The 17,680-nt window shown below is 37.5% G+C and overlaps 1 pseudogene; it reads left to right on the top strand.

Moving 5' to 3' along the window:
- The first annotated feature begins 7,442 nt into the window (after nucleotides 1-7,442).
- LOC117071123 lies at nucleotides 7,443-7,951 on the top strand (annotated as a pseudogene).
- The last annotated feature ends 9,729 nt before the right edge of the window (nucleotides 7,952-17,680 follow it).

A 17,680-nucleotide genomic window follows, 5' to 3' on the forward strand; every position in this document is an offset into this window, starting at 1 on the left:
ATTTTATTTATAATTCTTAGGCTTTAGAATATAGAATCCATACTTAGCAGATTTTTTTTAAATGTAAAGATGGGCTGAGGCCAGTAAATGCTACTCATGAGAAGAAATCTTTAAACATGGCACTACGTTGGGCACATATGAGCCTCTGTGCCTTTGTGTTATGGGAAACCTAACATTTAGAATACCTAGTGAGTTGAATACCCAAAAGTAAACTCTCCCTTCCCGCCATGAATTCTTACAGAATTTGCATCATAAAACCCCAAATTCTTCTTGTCAGTTTTCAGTTAACCACTGTCATATGAGAAAAGAAGTCAAAGCAGAGAGGCCCGGTGGTAGAAGTGAGCATTAGAACATGCCTACAACTACACTTGGGAGACTGCCTGCTTCACTACAACCATTTTGGAAGCCCTGATTTTTTATTTGAGTTTAGTGCAAAGTTAAAGGGACTGTATTAGAAGATTCTGTGTGAATAGTTTTGCAGACTGGGCCTTTCTGTTTTCTCCCTACTTGAGCAAGAAGTCATGTTGACCCCAATTTTTTAAAAGAGCAGAAGAAAAATGAAACTACTCATTGAAAACTTATGCCACAAAATTTGGGTCACACATTAATTAAGTGGGAGGTACAATACTAATTACTTCATTGTTCCTGTCAAGGAAGCTATGAGTCTATCTTGCCAAAAAAAAAAAAAAAAAAAAAGCGAAGTAAGGCAGCACATACTTGACAGGAACAATTCCCTCACCATTACCCTCGCCCCCGCAAAAAAATGTCTGATGAGATCAAAACAGTAAGGAAGAGAACATATTTAAACATAAAAGAGGACCAGAATTTGCCTCACAGATGACTGTTCTAGGCCATCTTCCTTATAGGAATTCTAGGTCAGGAAACTGATACCTGATGAGGGAAACAGTTTGAACTTTCTAAAGCTTGCTAATAATTAGTATTGAACAAATCCCAATTCAAATATTAAAATAAGGATCTTGAAAGTTCCTTACCTTTTCAGCCAAAAAGTAGTTGTGTACAACTTTGTATTAGCATAAGATAATCACGTTTCAGTGCCAGCTACCAGAACTATGATAAGCTTGACCCCGTAAACTGACTTCTCTCAAAGACGCTTAGATTCTCTCAGGTCTCAGAGCACTAATTAGCATACTACTAGTGCCTTCTTTTGCGTGGTCCCCTCAGTGCCCAAGCTGTTTAGGGACTGTCCAGTGCAGAGGAAGAGGAAAGAAGACATCCGTAGCAGGAGGATCAGAGCATTGGATATAAACATTGACTCAAATACTCCAAAAGAGAAAGAGCTTTTCTGTGTCCTTGGCTTGTACGAGATGGCTAACTTTAGAAATATGAAGACCCTCTCTGTTCATCTTAATAGTATAATACTTCTATCATTTTTATTGCTTTCTCCCACATGGATAAAGATCTAGTCATCCACTAAAAGAAAAAAATTGTTTTCTTTCTGAAAAGAGATATATTTTCCTGGTTTTTCTACATGTCAAGGACAACTGAACTCAGAAGGAATAATTTAGATTTATTTACAGTCTGAATTCATACATATTTTGTTTCAATCAAGTTTGGCCTTACAATTATGCCACTTTGTCCTGAAGGTGTGTTTTTATTTTTGTAGGTATATGATGTACAGACCCTTCATGACTGATAGATAATTGTTAAGTTTAGACATATGTTAATCGTTTAGCAAAGGGCTAATAACCAATTGCATTTAATGAATCAATGCTTTTTTAAAAACTTCAAAATTCAACTCTCTTTAAATCTGCTGTATTATTATTTACTTTATTCATCAGGGTGATTGTGCTGTGATTACCTGGAAATAAATAGCCCCTAACTAACTTGGCTGCATATCTAGTCTTCCTTTCAATAATAGCTATCCAATATGTTTAAAAAGCAAAAATTAAGTTTCATGTTTTGTAATCAACAACCACAAAATGATGATTTTCTTGCAGATGATTATAATGCTTTTCATAAGGTCTTAAAAAGTAGAGTACCAGAGACATAAATATGAGAGAAAAGAGCCACTTTCAATAATTCAGTTTAAAAACAATTAACCCTGGGTCATTTCTCAAAGTTAATCATCTATGTCGGGAAAATTGAGAGTAATCTGGAGAAGCATAATACTTTTACTAAATATTTCAAATTCTGCACCTTCCTCTATATTGTAAGTAAGTAAAGAGAGAATTATTTAATAACAGTTCAGGCACTCCAAAGCTATGAACACCCATCTTACAAACATCAAAAACTTGTAAGTAAAGAGACGCACACTCTCTTCACCCAACTGCAAAAACCTAAATTGGTTCCAGTTATGGAAACTTTCTAGCTGTCATCTCTTCTCTAGTCCTGCCATTCTCTATCTTGAGAAGAAGGCTAAGCACAAACCGGCCACAGCAAGATAGTAGTTTTCTCAGATGGAGATTTCCTCCCCATTGTTGGATCTTTTTTATTATCAAGGCTCTCAGTGTATTAAAAATTAAAGACATATAAAAGCAAGGTTATAACATGTTTAGCATATTTTAAATGTTCCATCCTAACAATGAATTATAATGACAGTGTAGATAACCTCAGTAGAAGATAACGTCAAGAATCTAAATTTGAGGCTCTTTACGAAGATGAATACAGACCCAGTGACTTTCCTGGTTCTCTCTCTAATTAGCTCTGCTATTCACTCCCAGTTTTCATTCCCTTGAAGTTTTTCAACAGGTTTCTCTGCTACCAGTATTTCACACCTACCATTTATCCTCCATAATGCCATCAGAGTGACCTTTCTAAAATGTCCACTTGGTCATGTTATTTCCATGCTTAAAATCCCCTAAGTTTCCAGGGGTCTGTAGACTTAAGACAGGCTGCTTCCCATGGGGACCACAGAACCCCTTCTTGCTCCAGCCCTGGCCTGCCCCTCCATTCCCATGTCCCAGTGCATCACCTCCCTTCCACTCGGCCTCTGCACTTCACACACTTCCCTCGGCTCACTCTGTTCCCTGAGCCTGAATTGCTCTTACTCTGTTGGCAAAGAAACTCCTCCTGTGTTAAGATTCACCACAAGCCTGGTTCACCAACGGTCTCAGGAGGCTCTGCCACCTTCTTGTTGGCCCTATTGTACCCCAGTTACCTCTTTTGTAGTTTTTATAATGACTGTTACACTTAGTTTTTTATGAGTTTGACTTCCCTTACTGAGGGCGGGGACTGTTTTTATCCACTTTTGTATCTATCCTCAGTGTCTGGAGCACAGGGAGTACTAGATTAATATGTTTTATAATATTTTCATCTTTGTTGTTGGGTTACTTGATTTTTCTTCACTTGTTTCTTTTCCCTTCTCACCATTCCACTTTTGAGTTTTAAAAAGTCATTTTAATCTTGACTGATAAGCATTAAAATAGTATTATCAAGGACTTTTATCATGAATAAGTAGGGTTATGTTTTGAAGGGAAATTCTACATAATTTTTAAGAGCCATCAGCTTCTAAAATTCCTTGAGAATATAAGCCTCTCCATGACAATTTCTATACATCTCTTCATCTTCTTATACTTAAATCTACTTCTCTTCAAGTACAGAGAGACAAGAAAAATTTAACTTTTTATTTAATTTTATGATTTCTCTCTTTGGTTTTATTGCTGCAGTATTATTTTCCTGCTACTTGTTCATTTCAAATATGTAATGTTTCTGCTACATTGTGGATTAAATGACTTTCATGTGCTGATTTTCCAACCCCAGCACCATCCATGATATCGTTTTCTGTGGAGACATGTATTTTAAGCACATTTATAATTTAGCACATTTGTAGGTTTTGGATTCTCCACTGAGATTAGGAAAACTGTTATGTGCTAATTTAAATTATTCATTCAGCAAGCATTTATTGAGTAATAACATTTGTCAGAATCAACTTTAGGCTCTGAGGATGAGAAGTGGAATTAATTAGGCCCCTACCTTCAAGGTGCTTACAATCTAATGCATAAATTTTGCTAAATATTGGCATGTTTCTCTTTCTGCCTCTCCAGTACTGCCCCTTGTGAAAACAAATTCTATTTATGATCTTAATTGCATGGAAATAGTTATGATGACAATAACAAATTAGCTTTAAATCTTTCTGAGAATCACCTCGTAGATATAAGAAATAGTTTGTCATGTTTATTTCCTTAAATACCCATTTGAGATCTATTCTTTCTGTTTTTCTTTTTAATGAGTTTCCCTCCATCTCGAAGAGATCTGTAATACTTTGTTATTTCATAACATCTACAGTGATCCTTGAACATCCTTCTGGAAGGATTTCTCAAGCAATATGCTTATTTTTCAGACCTTTTTTCCTCCAGTCTAGACAGGAGAAGATCCATCCACTATTTGAGGTCTCATTTATTTTCTTCTATCAAGAAAAAAAAAAAACTGGGTCTGGAGATTTAAGTCTTTAATAATGTACAGTACTGAGCATTTAATGTGTGAATTTGTCTTAAATGGTTATACTTTAATCGGATCACAATTATTCCTAGCAACTAATGGATGTATCTATAAAATGGAATTTGTCCATTAATGATAGAAAGGTTTCTAAAGATCTTTTAACATGAGATAAACAAAGCAGTAGATCAACAGAAGACAGGTATATTTTATAATAATCACTCTGAAAGAGCTATTTCAAGTAATAATTACCCACTCAGGGATGATGGGGGAATCTCTAATGGCTATAGCATAAGAATCACTTACCATGTGACAAGAAAAACCTGCTATTCTCCCAACTTAAAATGGAAACATTCTTTAATGGGAAAATAATGCCTTAATTCACTCTTCTAAAATGTTTAAATTAAATATATAAAATGCAATGTTTTCATCTCTATAATCTTACTCATTATTTTTCTAAGCATAATTTTTAAATCTATCTTTTATGAGAATCTACTGGTAAAACAGTAGATTCATTTTTTGTTTCCTTGGAAGCCTTCCTTCTAGAAGACATGTCTTACCTTTCTAATAAAGTTATTTTTTTTATGCCATCATTTCAACTTTTGGTGTTTTCTCCCCCTAAATCTCCAATGTAAATCAGTTTCTATTTTGTGGCTTGTCTGACTGTGGAGCTTTCCTCTAGGAAACTGGTCATTCCACTCAGAAGAAAACTAGATTTTTGGTGCCATTCCAAAAGGAACAAGTACGTCAGCTCCTCCTTACTATTTGTAGGTGAATAAAGGAAAGAGAAATGTCAGTTTGTTCATATATTGATGTATTCGTTCAGCTAGTATTTACTGAGCATGTATTCTAGACAGATACTAGCTCGGGGACCTGAAGTCAAGCTGGGGAATGTTGGCACACACACAAAAATTACTGTACATTGCAGAATGAAACACTGAAACTTTCTATCTGGTGTTCTAGGACGATAGAGAAATATTACTAAATCCTCATAACATTGTTGCAATTTCAATTAAATAGGGTTAGCCCACTGAGTAAATTCTACTCTTCCTAAGTGCTCATGGCTTCTCTTACCAGGGAACTTCTTAATTATGTGGGTTCATCAAAAGATAGAGCTGACTTCAGAAACTCCTGTGGAAAACTTTTCAAAACTCCTCATATTATTTTTTAGAGCATGTGTAAATCCCTAGCTACTTTCTCGCTGTTATCCTATCAGTATTTTTATTGTAAAAATGCATAGATTCTCAGCAATCATAAATTAAATGTTAATGATTTTTACATTTTTCAGGACACTTCGGTTATAAAACACACACTAAATTTCAAGCATGTTCGTATGCTTAAGACGTCCACTAATGAACCTAGGTCCATTGAATCTTATGCAACTCACCCAGACTTACTTGAAACCAGTTTTCTCAGTATGGGTGCCATGGAACCTGAATATATCAATCATAAGAACAGTTAACAATCCACCTCATGGGTCAATCAGAAACGTGAACTCAAAATCTTTCCCTGTTTGCTATACTCTCTCTTTTTGCTCTACATCTAGCCTTTCAATTCCTGGTTGGGAAGAACCCCTAACTTGCATCTTAGCAATGTAGCTCCTCCATGTCTGTCCAGCAATAAACTCAGCTTTGGTATTTTTTAGGACTGAAGATCTTTGTATATTGATTCTGATTTGCTAAAGACCCCTAACATGTATTTTGTATTTAAAATTATATGTTTACTATGGGTCAGATACTGTTCTTAGAACTTTGTAAATATGAACCTATATTGGTGCTGATTTGTACTTTTCCTGAAGCAAGAGTTAGAATCACAGATACTTTCAAGAAGCATGATTTAACCAGCCAATGAACCTAACTGACTGTCCAGTATTCATATCTTATCATCTAGCACTTTCATTACTATTCATCTTTGTTTTTTACTTGTTTCTCATAGTAACTGTCGTGACGGTTTATGGGCAAAAATTGGCTCAAAGAAGAAAGCCAACTGCTAGAGCTCTTGATAGAAATAAAGAGGAAGGAAAATAATTCGGAGAAATTATCTGTTTTAACCTGAAAATAGAAATTTTCAGTAGATTAAATAGTGGCATGTTGAATTTGATGGCAGATCAGATGTGTAACATGAAAGAATTCACAGAACTTTCTAGGCAAAGCAAAAGAAAACCATTTCAGGGGGAAAATTCTCGTGTCCCTAACAATGCAATAAAGGCATACTGTGGAAAAGAAAAGTCAATGGACACTGAATTTGTTTTTTGTATTGGGAGGATATGTATGAGAAAGAACTATTAAGGGAGAGAAAGCTGGAAGTTAGAATAAAGTCAGAACACTTTCATACCTATAAAATTGGGGATTCACAAAGATCTCCAAAGCTTTGTAAATGTCAGCATTCTACCACACTGTTTAAAAAGCTTGAATATTAAATAATTTTTGTTACCCAATGTGAATTTTTTTGTGATTTTTCACTGTTGTAAAATATAATAAAATGTATAACTTTAGTCTTTTTTTTTTGGTTCAGATGGAGTCTTACTCTGTCACCCAGGCTGGAGTGCAGTGGCGGGATCTCGGTTCACTGCAACCTCTGCCTCCCAGGTTCAAACGATTCTCCTGCCTCAGCCTCCCGAGTAGCTGGGATTACAGGCGCTGCCACCACTCCTGGCTAATTTTTTGTATTTTTAGTAGAGACAGAGTTTCACTGTGTTAGCCAGGATGGCCTCAATCTCCTGACCTCGTGATCTGCCCGCCTCAGCCTCCCAAAGTGCTGGGATTACAAGCGTGAGTCACTGCACCCGGCCAACTTTAGTCATTTTTAAGTGTATAATTCACTGGCATTAAGTGCACTCATGTTGTTGTGCAGCCATCACTGCTATCCATCTCCAGAAGTTTTTCATCATCCCAAACTGAAACTCTGTACCCACTAAATAGTAACTCCAAGTCCTCCCCTCCCCTTGGCTCCTGATAACCACTATTCCACTGGCTGTCTATGAACTTGGCAACTCTACATACCTCATATAAGTGGAATCATACAATATTCCTCATTTTGTATGGGGTATATCCATCAACCACGCCTGGCTGATGGTGGTGGAGGAACGATGAGTTGACTGTGTGAACTCTGACAACAGTGGCTGGACCGAAATCTGCCGGGAAGCGTGGGTCTCCTCTAGCTTATTTGGTGTCCCCAGAGCTGTCCGGGGATTTGGTCTTGCCCAATTCAAAAAGCAACGTGACCAAGACTATGAAGGGTTTTGAATATACCTTGACGAAGCTGCAAGGCGAGGCCCCTTTCAAAACACTTGTTGAGACAGCCAGGGAAGACAAGGAGAATGCAAAGGAGACGGCACTGGCAGCTGCAGAGAAGGCCAGGACCTCACCAGCAAGGCGGTCACCAAGAAGCAACAGCAGCAGCATCAGTTTGTGTAGCCAGCCCACCACCACCACAGCACCCCAGACAGTTGGCTTAGCTAGCCCCTCTGCCCTCCCTCCATTGTACCTTATCATTAAAAATCAACCTCCGGCCGGGCACGATGGCTCACGCCTGTAGTCCCGGGGCTTTGGGAGACCGAGGCGGACGGATCACGAGGTCAGGAGATCGAGACCATCCTGGCTAACACGGTGAAACCCCGACTCTACTAAAAATACAAAAAAAAATTAGCAGGGCTTGGTGGCGGGCGCCTGTAGTCCCAGCTACTCCACTCGGGAGGCTGAGGCAGGAGAATGGCGGCAACCCGGGAGGTGGAGCTTGCAGTGAGCCGTGATCGCGCCACTGCACTCCAGCCTGGGCGACAGGGCGAGACTCCGTCTCAAAAAAAAAAAAAAAAAAAAATCAACTTACAACCCTATCTACTGTCTGGGTGGTGGGTTGTGGGGAATCCAGTTTGACATCTGCAGTACACCAGGCACATGATCCACGATTGGGCAGCTAAGGACCGAGGCACACAGGGGCGGTGACTTGCCCTGGGATCCAAGTAGCCGGCAGGTGGACTGGCAGTAAGTGCTAGACTGTAAGCCTCACGAGGGGAGGGCTCTTGGTTTTGTTCTCTGATGTGTCTCAATATCTAGCACATAATAGGCACTCAATAAATACTTGTTGAATTCAAAAAAAAAAATTTCTGTTGAAGTCTCTACTTTCAGTTATTTTTGTTTATACACTCAGAAGTAGGACTGCTAGATCATATAATTCTGTTTAATTTCTTATGGAACCACCATACTTCAACATGAATATTTTTGTAGGATTAATGCAGCAAAGCTTAAATGCAAGTAATCATTATCCTCACTGCTGGTTTTAGTAGAATAATTAAAACAAAATTCACACACACTGTTTAATAACTTATTCGTGGCCAGGCACAGTGACTCACGCGTATAAAATCCTAGCACTTTAGGAGGCTGAGGCGGGTGGATTGCCTGAGCTCAGGAGTTCAAGACCACCCTAGGCAACACGGTGAAACCCCATCTCTACTAAAATATAAGAAAAAAAAATTAGATGGGCGTGGCAGCTTGCGCCTGCAATACCAGCTACTTGGGAGGCTGAGACAGGAGAATCACTTGAACTCGGGAGGTGGAGGTTGCAGTGAACCGAGATCGCACCATTGCACTGCAGCCTGGGTGACAGAGCCGAGATCGCACCATTGCACTGCAGCCTGGGTGCAGCCTGTGTCTCTGAATAAATTAATTAATTAATTAATTAATAATAAATTTTAAAAATAACTTATTTGGTGGAGTATCTTGCACAAGTTCCGTTGTTTCCAGTCCAGGATGTCTATAGCCATATGTGCTCTTCTCTCTGGAAGCCGTCCATTGATTTTTCTTGGTGATTTATGGCCTCTGATTCTTAATTATTAACTGTATTTTGATGGCAAAAATCCAAAAACAGAAGAATTATCTACTGTGAAATGTGTTCATCAGAATTTAGGTTCGCATTTTCCTTTGCCTACACTTTTTACTTATTTCCTCATACAAGTCAGAAATAAATGACAGTTATGATCATAATCTGTTAACTTTTGATTTTGGTAGTTTATTTTGCAGTATTTTTCTATCCACATTTGTAAGGAAACAACTTACTTAAAGCATTGGAGGTCTTTTTTCCTTCTTTGATTATAGTACTGTCAACTGTGTTTTCATTTGGTTTTATGAGTCTTTTAATGTAAAAATACAAACATTGTCCATTATAAAGGTTTTCAAAATCCTTCCAGATCAAAAGCCTAGCCCAAGTATTCAATATCCAATACAGGTATGCATTTGTGAGAAACAACTTTTGACCTCAAAGTTTTTATAGGAATCAAATGCCAGACAAGCTGTTTTGTATATCTCATTAATAGCAAAACTGTGGTTTGCTTTATAATAATGTCAGTGGGATTTATAATAATGTCAGAGACATGGGGTGACAAAGGATTAAAATAAAATTCAGTGAAGCTTTTTCCCTAACATTTTATTTATGCATAAAACTGAAACCCAGTAATGACCCATATGTCTGTATTTACCTAATTCTGAAAATATAGCATTGCATGTTGTGAAAGTATAATAAAATTAGGAATAATATTCTTATTCTGGGGCCATGATAGTGTATTGCTCCAAATTTGAAATCTGCTTAAGTTTCTCAGCTGCTTAGCCTTAAATCAACTCAGATCTTTAATTGTGTAAGTTCATTTATTCTGAATCAAATGTAATTTCCCTTTTAGGGAGGGATTGCCTTTAAAAGCCTCATTAATAAAATCCTAATGAGGTATCTTGGACATTGTAGAATACTGGTGTCATTTTTATGAGTTTAGAACAAAAGGATACAAAATATACAGATAAGATTACCTATCAAATACATGAAGGCAAAATGTTCCTGACAAAGTCAGAACATTCTAAAATAGTTGAAAACGTTTCCAGTGCCTTCAAAAAACACCAAAGCAATTATTGCTGATACCTTATGAATCAAAGGTCTTGTTTTTTCATCATGACCTGAGTTCAGCCAGCACACTTTTGGAAAAAGAAATTGGCACTCCTTGTTGGATTGAGAACCTAGATGACCTTATGCCTCTAACGTAGAGGATATAAATGGTCTATTTGTGCAATTATGCAAATATGCAAATACAATGAATGCCAATTTATAAAATGAAAGGGCTAGTTGAATAAATGTAAATATAAAAACAGTAACAGGGACTCAAGGTCTGTAATAAATTAAGGCTGTGACTAAAATAGAAATCAGATTGTGGATAAATAATCATTGTAGTAATGGCAGAACTTGAGCCCAACAACAAAATTTTACATAAGGTTATCAGTTGGCATCAAATGGAGGATCAGTGATAATGGGGAGGATAAGAAGAGTATACAAATTTTAGAGGCTGTTAAAATTGTCAAAGGTCAAAATAGTTTTTTAAATGTAGTGACAAATCCATTCTCTAGCTAGGCTCACACATCGTCTTGTGCCCATTGCACAATTTCAAATTAGCATTTTACTATGCGCTGACATCTGAAATACTAATAGACAAAAATCAGAATAATTGATCTGCAAAGAATCTCAAGAAATTATACCTGGTCTGCCCCCCAAACAAGAGAACACCTAAGCCATTTAAGATAAAATATGAATTCTCTAATTTATAAATCTTCAGGAAAATTGCTGCTGCTTTTCTTTCTGCTGGTACATTTATCTGTCTGGCTTTGTGACCTCCAAGTTCAGAGCATAAAGTACAACCTTGTTTAAATTACATCTTTCTCTTTATTTGGTCCTCAAAACTGCTGAGTTGATTTTAATATTAAAACAAACAAACAAAAATCTTACACCTAACTTGTAACTCTGCATGACAAATTCCAGCGCAGGTGTTTTCTGATCCAGTGAGAAGTTCTTGAAAAATGAGAAGAAAGAGAGGTTTAATTGTAACATGGATACATTTTGGACTGGATGCCAGCCACTTGAATAAGGTATGTGCGTTTAAGCATAAAAACTGTATTTTCCTTTTCTTATTTGAACATGCAAAACCTTTTATTTTCATAATCAAGGCCAAATGTATTTCATACTTTGGACTTAAACCAAAACTCAGAAGGAGGATGAAAGAGCATTACCCATGCAAGCAATAGATTTGAGGCAAGTTTTAATTGAAAAGAAAAATCCCACCATCTAGTCATTTTTAGAGCATGAGTTGCATTCACCACACAAATCCTTCATTATTCATACATGGCAGTATGTATTTAATGATTAAGTCTCTAAGGATTTATTTGATAGAATAATCTAAATTCCTTTTTTTAAAGGACAAATGAAATGTGGTTTTTAATTCTTTAAAGAACAAGTTACAAAGCATGTAAAAATAAAACACAGGCTCTTAGTTTTTAAAACTGTATCTACAATTTGCCTATCCATTGGTTTGCTCAATCTGGATATCGGTAACATACAGACTTGATCTACTAATGGCTAATTATGCAGTTGTTTATCAGCTCATTTGAAACATTTTGAGATTCAGTCTAGCTCAGCAAATTACTGTGCTTAAGGCAGTTCTACATTCTAGAAAATTATAATATCCCCAGAAGGCAAAGAATTAATAATAAAAATCCTCTTTTGTAAAAGATTATCATTGCAGAGCAAATGGAGCAGATCCTCCCTATCCTACTGCATTTAATATTCTCATTTTCCCCCTGAAACTTTGATGGAGAGGCAATGAGAATATCTCTGTTTTATTAACTTATTAAGAGGCACATTTATAGAACTCGTGCACTGTATTGATTCCTAAAGCTGCACTGCTGCTAAGAGCCAATAATCACAGAAAAGTCAGATGATTCCATTTCTTATCCCAGAATGTTTCTGATACTCAGTAGAGCCCAAATTTTCACCCAATTCAGAAAGCCCGGTTTTTTTTACTTCTCTCAGCCTCAATTTGTTCATCTGTAAAGTAGGTATAGTAACAAAAGGCAGCCTCTGGATGTTGTGAGAATGAGATAATGCAGTCAATAGACCTAATACAATGCCTGTAGATATTAAATATCGTTAGTTTTTGTCATTATTATGGTTCTCATCATCATTACCTCTTGTGGTTCAGGAATCAAATAAAGATACATGCACTTAAGTAGCCATTTGCCTATGTAGTTATGTAACTTCTTCTGTAAATGTTTTCATGTCAGCTGAAAGTTTAAAATGAACTTGCTGTAAGCCCCAGCACTATTTAGCCCAAAACTGTCTTTCCAAGCTAATATCAAATCAGCCAGAATAGGCGGGCTACTAGTATGCAGCTGGGATAAATTGCATAGACCCTAGTTTGGAATTATCCAACCTCATAGCAGCTGGGCTTGATAACACGGTATTTTAAAGGCACTTGGGGCCTCTTCTATTGAACTGTGTCAAAGAGTTTTGAACTTTTTCTTTGTGACTCAGATTTTGTAGTAGATTTTACCAACTTCATTAGCATTACATTGGATCATTGCATCATATTTTAAGAAGAAAAAAAGTCTTTAAAAACTATCCAGATGCCTTAGCTAGAACATATGAGACTATTTGCTTTATGACATTATTTGCATAGAGTATATGTATCATTTCATTTATTTGTCAACCAGGACTACTTTTTCACTTCCTAGTAAGATTTGGTGTGCTACCATTAGCTTATAAATATGGCAGGTTGTGGTGGCTCACACCTGTAATCCCAGCACTTTGGGAGGCTGAGGCAGGTGGATCATTTGAGGTCAGGAGTTCGAGACCTGCCTGGCCAAAATGGTGAAACCCCCCCCCCATCTCTACTAAAAATACAAAAATCAGCTGGAGATGGTTGCTTGAACCCAGGAGGCACAGGTTGCAATGAGCCAAAATCGCGCCACCTGGGCAGCAGAGCGAGACCCTGTCTCAAATAAATAAATATACAAATATGGCTGAAGCCCTGTGTTTTTATTTTAAACATGCTGCATCTTCTGTATATTCAAGGAGTGCGATTAGTGCTACTTGGAAGCCAGTCCTAACGCTAAACTTTGGGGCTAATGGTGGCTCAACTTCCCCTTGCAATTCGTGGCTTTGAAACATCTCTGCCTCTCTTGATTCAGTAAAACAACCAGTGTTGCAAGGCATTTCAACTTGGTGAACAACAGAAAGGCTATGACGCTTTCTTCACCCCCAACATGTGAAAAGCAAACTATGTAATCACTAGGGACTAACTGTATCAGTTAGTTTTTCTTTATTGCACTTCATATCCACTGCCTTTTTCCTATTTCAAAATGTGCAATCAATTTTTCCTGAATTTGAAAACTCCTAAGAATAGGCTCTTCTTTATTGTTCTCCAAATTTTCCTAGGGCAAATGAAGTCCATTACAGGGGGTTACATGTGTAGAAGAGCAAAATGGGATCAGACAAATTAAAATTTCATGTAAGGCTCAGAAGCTAACAGCTGTAGAGGTTGAACCCTGCTGGAAAGCAGTGACTGTGACGTAAATTCTTACTCTATAGACAAATAGGACTTCAGCATGCTAGACGAGAATGTTTTGAGCTCCTTCCAACACTAGAAACTGTTCAAATGGGTTATTTTTACTCTACTTATTATAGAGGTGGTTTAGAAAAAGCTAACCTGCGGCCGGGCGCGGTGGCTCAAGCCTGTAATCCCAGCACTTTGGGAGGCCGAGACGGGCGGATCACGAGGTCAGGAGATCGAGACCATCCTGGCTAACACGGTGAAACCCCGTCTCTACTAAAAAATACAAAAACTAGCCGGGCGAGGTGGCGGCGCCTGTAGTCCTAGCTACTCGGGAGGCTGAGGCAGGAGCATGGCGTGAACCCGGGAGGCGGAGCTTGAAGTGAGCCGAGATTGCGCCACTGCACTCCAGCCTGGGCGACAGAGCAAGACTCTGTCTCAAAAAAAAAAAAAAAAAGGAAGAAAGAAAGAAAAAAGCTCACCTGCAAGGGGCAAAGTGTCTTTCACCAAAGGTTTCCAGAATCTCAATCAAACCCATTACCATGGGCCGTGAAAGCACCACCTTTTCATCACTACCATCACAGCTGTGGTCGTGCTGTTGTTATTGTTGACTCTCTCTGTTCAGCTTTTTATAATTATCATAATTCATCCTAATGTTATGTGATTAGCAGCCTCTGTTGTGGTGAGAATTAAACACCACTCACACAGCGTCTGTGACCTTTCACCCCTTGTGGAGTCGGCCAGGGCTGCATTGGCTGGGAGACAAAGTGCAGAAACCCACAGAGTGCCGCCTGCACTCTCTCAGGCTGGGGGATAAATGGAAAATTTTACCTTCCAACTGTGTGTGTTGCTCTTCAGGCAGCCATATTATGAAAGTTCAATTCCTTCACCTCCCTGTAAAAACTAATTTATTCTCATCCTAGGAAGATTTTTAAAGGATTTTGTAAAGTATTGCTTTAGTGCATTGATACAGAAGGCAAAGTGACTCTGTTAATAGAAAGATAACAGTTCTTTAATTTTATTTGCAACATCATTAGATTAATTGTATGTTGGACATTCAAAGAAGAGATTTGGGGAATTTGATGCCTCTTTGTTTTAGACTGAAGTCAGTACACATGTGACAAGACCACTGAATGAGAACAGTTGGCAAGAATGTACAAATAACTAACCATCCTCTTTATCTAATGAAATATGTTTTCTTCCATGCTAATGTCCTAAGTTTTGTGGAACATCGTTAATCATAAACACTACAGGAATCTGTTATTTAATTTCACAGACCTTTCAGATCATAGCAGCAATTAGCCAAAATTAGAAAATAATTTTCTTGCAACTAATATAAGATGAAAAGTAGTAAAGAGCTGATTTTAAAATATACAAAAAAATAGGCATTTGTAGAATGTTGCTATGTACCACTTCTATACTTTCGACAAGATTGACAATATGTAGCATGATGAGTTAAATTTTCTTTAGCCAAATACAAAAATCTCTGCATTTTTTCTAATTACCACTTCCTACAAGTCAGCGTAAAGAGGAATAGACTCACTTGGTTCAGCTCAATTTCCACAGCTTGACAGGCATTGATATCAAAATTAATTCTAAGATGAAACTTCATAAAAGAAAATCCTATTTGACAAAAAGAACTATTGGGCTTGAATCAGAGTTGCATTTGCATTGTGAAGTCCCTTTTTTATTGTATATGAAATAATGCCTAAGGAGAGATTGAATATCCAGAGAGAGTTCATTTGAGGCATCCTGATAGTATCTGCCATATGCAAGTAAAGCAGAAGACGTTTTTATGACATCTTCAGAACTGGAAGATTGAATTACAGTTTTAGTAATCATCAGTTCCCCTTCTCCACTGTCACTTTTTGCTAATATATTGCATAGAAAAGACTTATGGTACTGGTTTTATAAGCTTGCAATAAAAATATAACAACTGTTGTATTAAATTATTTAAGTTGTAAACCATTGTGAAAAAGGAGAAAAAGTTTTATCGACGTGGAGGCTGAAAAACTGATTATGATGGAGAGCAAAATGTATTGTACTGATTACTCCCAAGTTTTTCCCTGGTTTAGCATATTGTAAATCTTCAGGGTATCTTTCAAATCAAGGTCTGGGTATGAGAAATTCTTTTATTTATTGATTATTTAGAACGGGCCAGTGGCAAGAAAAAAATGGTACCTGTGTATTTCCAGGTTACCGATTTATTTTAGTAGAGTTATAAATGCAAATAAACTAAGAAAAAAAGAGGTAATATAGACTTAAGTAAATGTTTCTTTTTGATGAAAAGAAACCTAGTAAATATGAAATAACTACGTCTCCCCAGGGAAATTTAGACTCTAGAGATTGTCTAATGTTTCTAGAAATATTTTTTTCTTACCTTATATTGGCTTTATGGGCACTTGTTACCTCTACTGTTTAGCAGACTACCATTCTGCTACTGTGTGCAAACATTCTAGGCTAAGATGTTTTCTCCTCTCCAGGCGTCCTCCATATTCACTCCTTTGGAGAGTCTACCCTTCCATGTCAGACTTCTTCCAAAACTTTCTGTTACTCAGTGCCTCCTTTCCCTTGCGTTTCTAGTCCACACTGAGAATCTTGGTGCATTCTCTGCCTTGCTCAGAATGTCGGCATTCCATATTTATGCACTGACACTCTTCCTCAGTGCCCCCAGGATTGCTGGACACTGAAACATGGTTCATATCAGGCTCTACCCACCTCCCCCCTGCACACACACACCTTGTCCACCCAGAAGAAAAAAGGAATTTCCTTGACTAAATAATCAGATTTTATTTATCTAAAGGAAATTAGAATAGGGAGACACGTATTTCTACCTGGTAAATCGAATCACCCAAGGGATGCACACTAACTGGGGATTAGTCCATTCTTTAGCGTTATCCAAGACAATAAAGTCAGGCACTCTTACTTGATGCTGTCAATGATTTCTCCCTCTCACCGAGACTCAACAGCAGCAAGCTGGACATATTCCCACTTTGATGGCAGTAATATTACTAATAATGTAACTTATAGGTGTCAAGAACTGTATGTTATTTAATCCTCGCAACATCCAAAAAATAGCATTATTCTGATTTTACAGATGAAGCTATTTAATTCTTGTCCAAAATCACATAACTAAAAAGTATTAAAAATTAGAATTCAAATTAAGCACAGGGCACTTGAGGGCTTACCAACTCTACTACACTGATACATGATTCCATCTCTAAGTCACCATCACTGAAAGGAAAGAATAGGGTAAGAAAGAAGTATGGAACACCTCATTTTCCTCTCTGGATTCTCCCATGCATTCATTTGTCACACAATTCTTGAGTGCAGGTAATATATCAGATTCTATCCTTGTTCTGTAAAGATAAATAATCTATAGTCATTGCCTTTATTATTCATTGGAAAGGAAAATCGGTGAATGATTGAAGTTCACTATGATGATGTAATTGAAATGTGTACAAGGTGCTATGAGGACACTGGAAAAATTTAAATTCCAAAGAATTCCGTGTTTTTACTTAGTGATGGCCTTCTCCAGGACAACAGTAAATCCCCTAAGGGTGAATCCAGCAGCTGTTTGTCCTCAACTAAGACATTCTATGAACGTAACTGTCTGCCTCTCCTTCCCTGGACTGAGAAGGAAGCCACTTAGCTAGGCCAACTCCACTCATTTACCTGAAACCAAAGGAGCTTCCTCCTTCCTCCCACACCTCTAGCTTTATGGCCAGGAGCACTCAAGTCAGTTTGGAGCAATTTGGGTCAACAATTTGGAATTGGAAGATAATTATCTTGGGCTACTTGCCTGACATCTGGAATCCAGGAAGGCAGATTTCTTGGTTTAATTAGATCCCCCAAACCTTCTTTCTGATCCCACAGCAAAGGGACTTGAAATTAAGTAGCCACAGACATATGGATAACTAGTAGCAA

The sequence above is a fragment of the Trachypithecus francoisi genome, unplaced genomic scaffold (assembly GCF_009764315.1).
Source record: "Trachypithecus francoisi isolate TF-2019V2 unplaced genomic scaffold, Tfra_2.0 Lachesis_group3, whole genome shotgun sequence".
Taxonomy (NCBI): Eukaryota; Metazoa; Chordata; class Mammalia; order Primates; family Cercopithecidae; genus Trachypithecus; species Trachypithecus francoisi.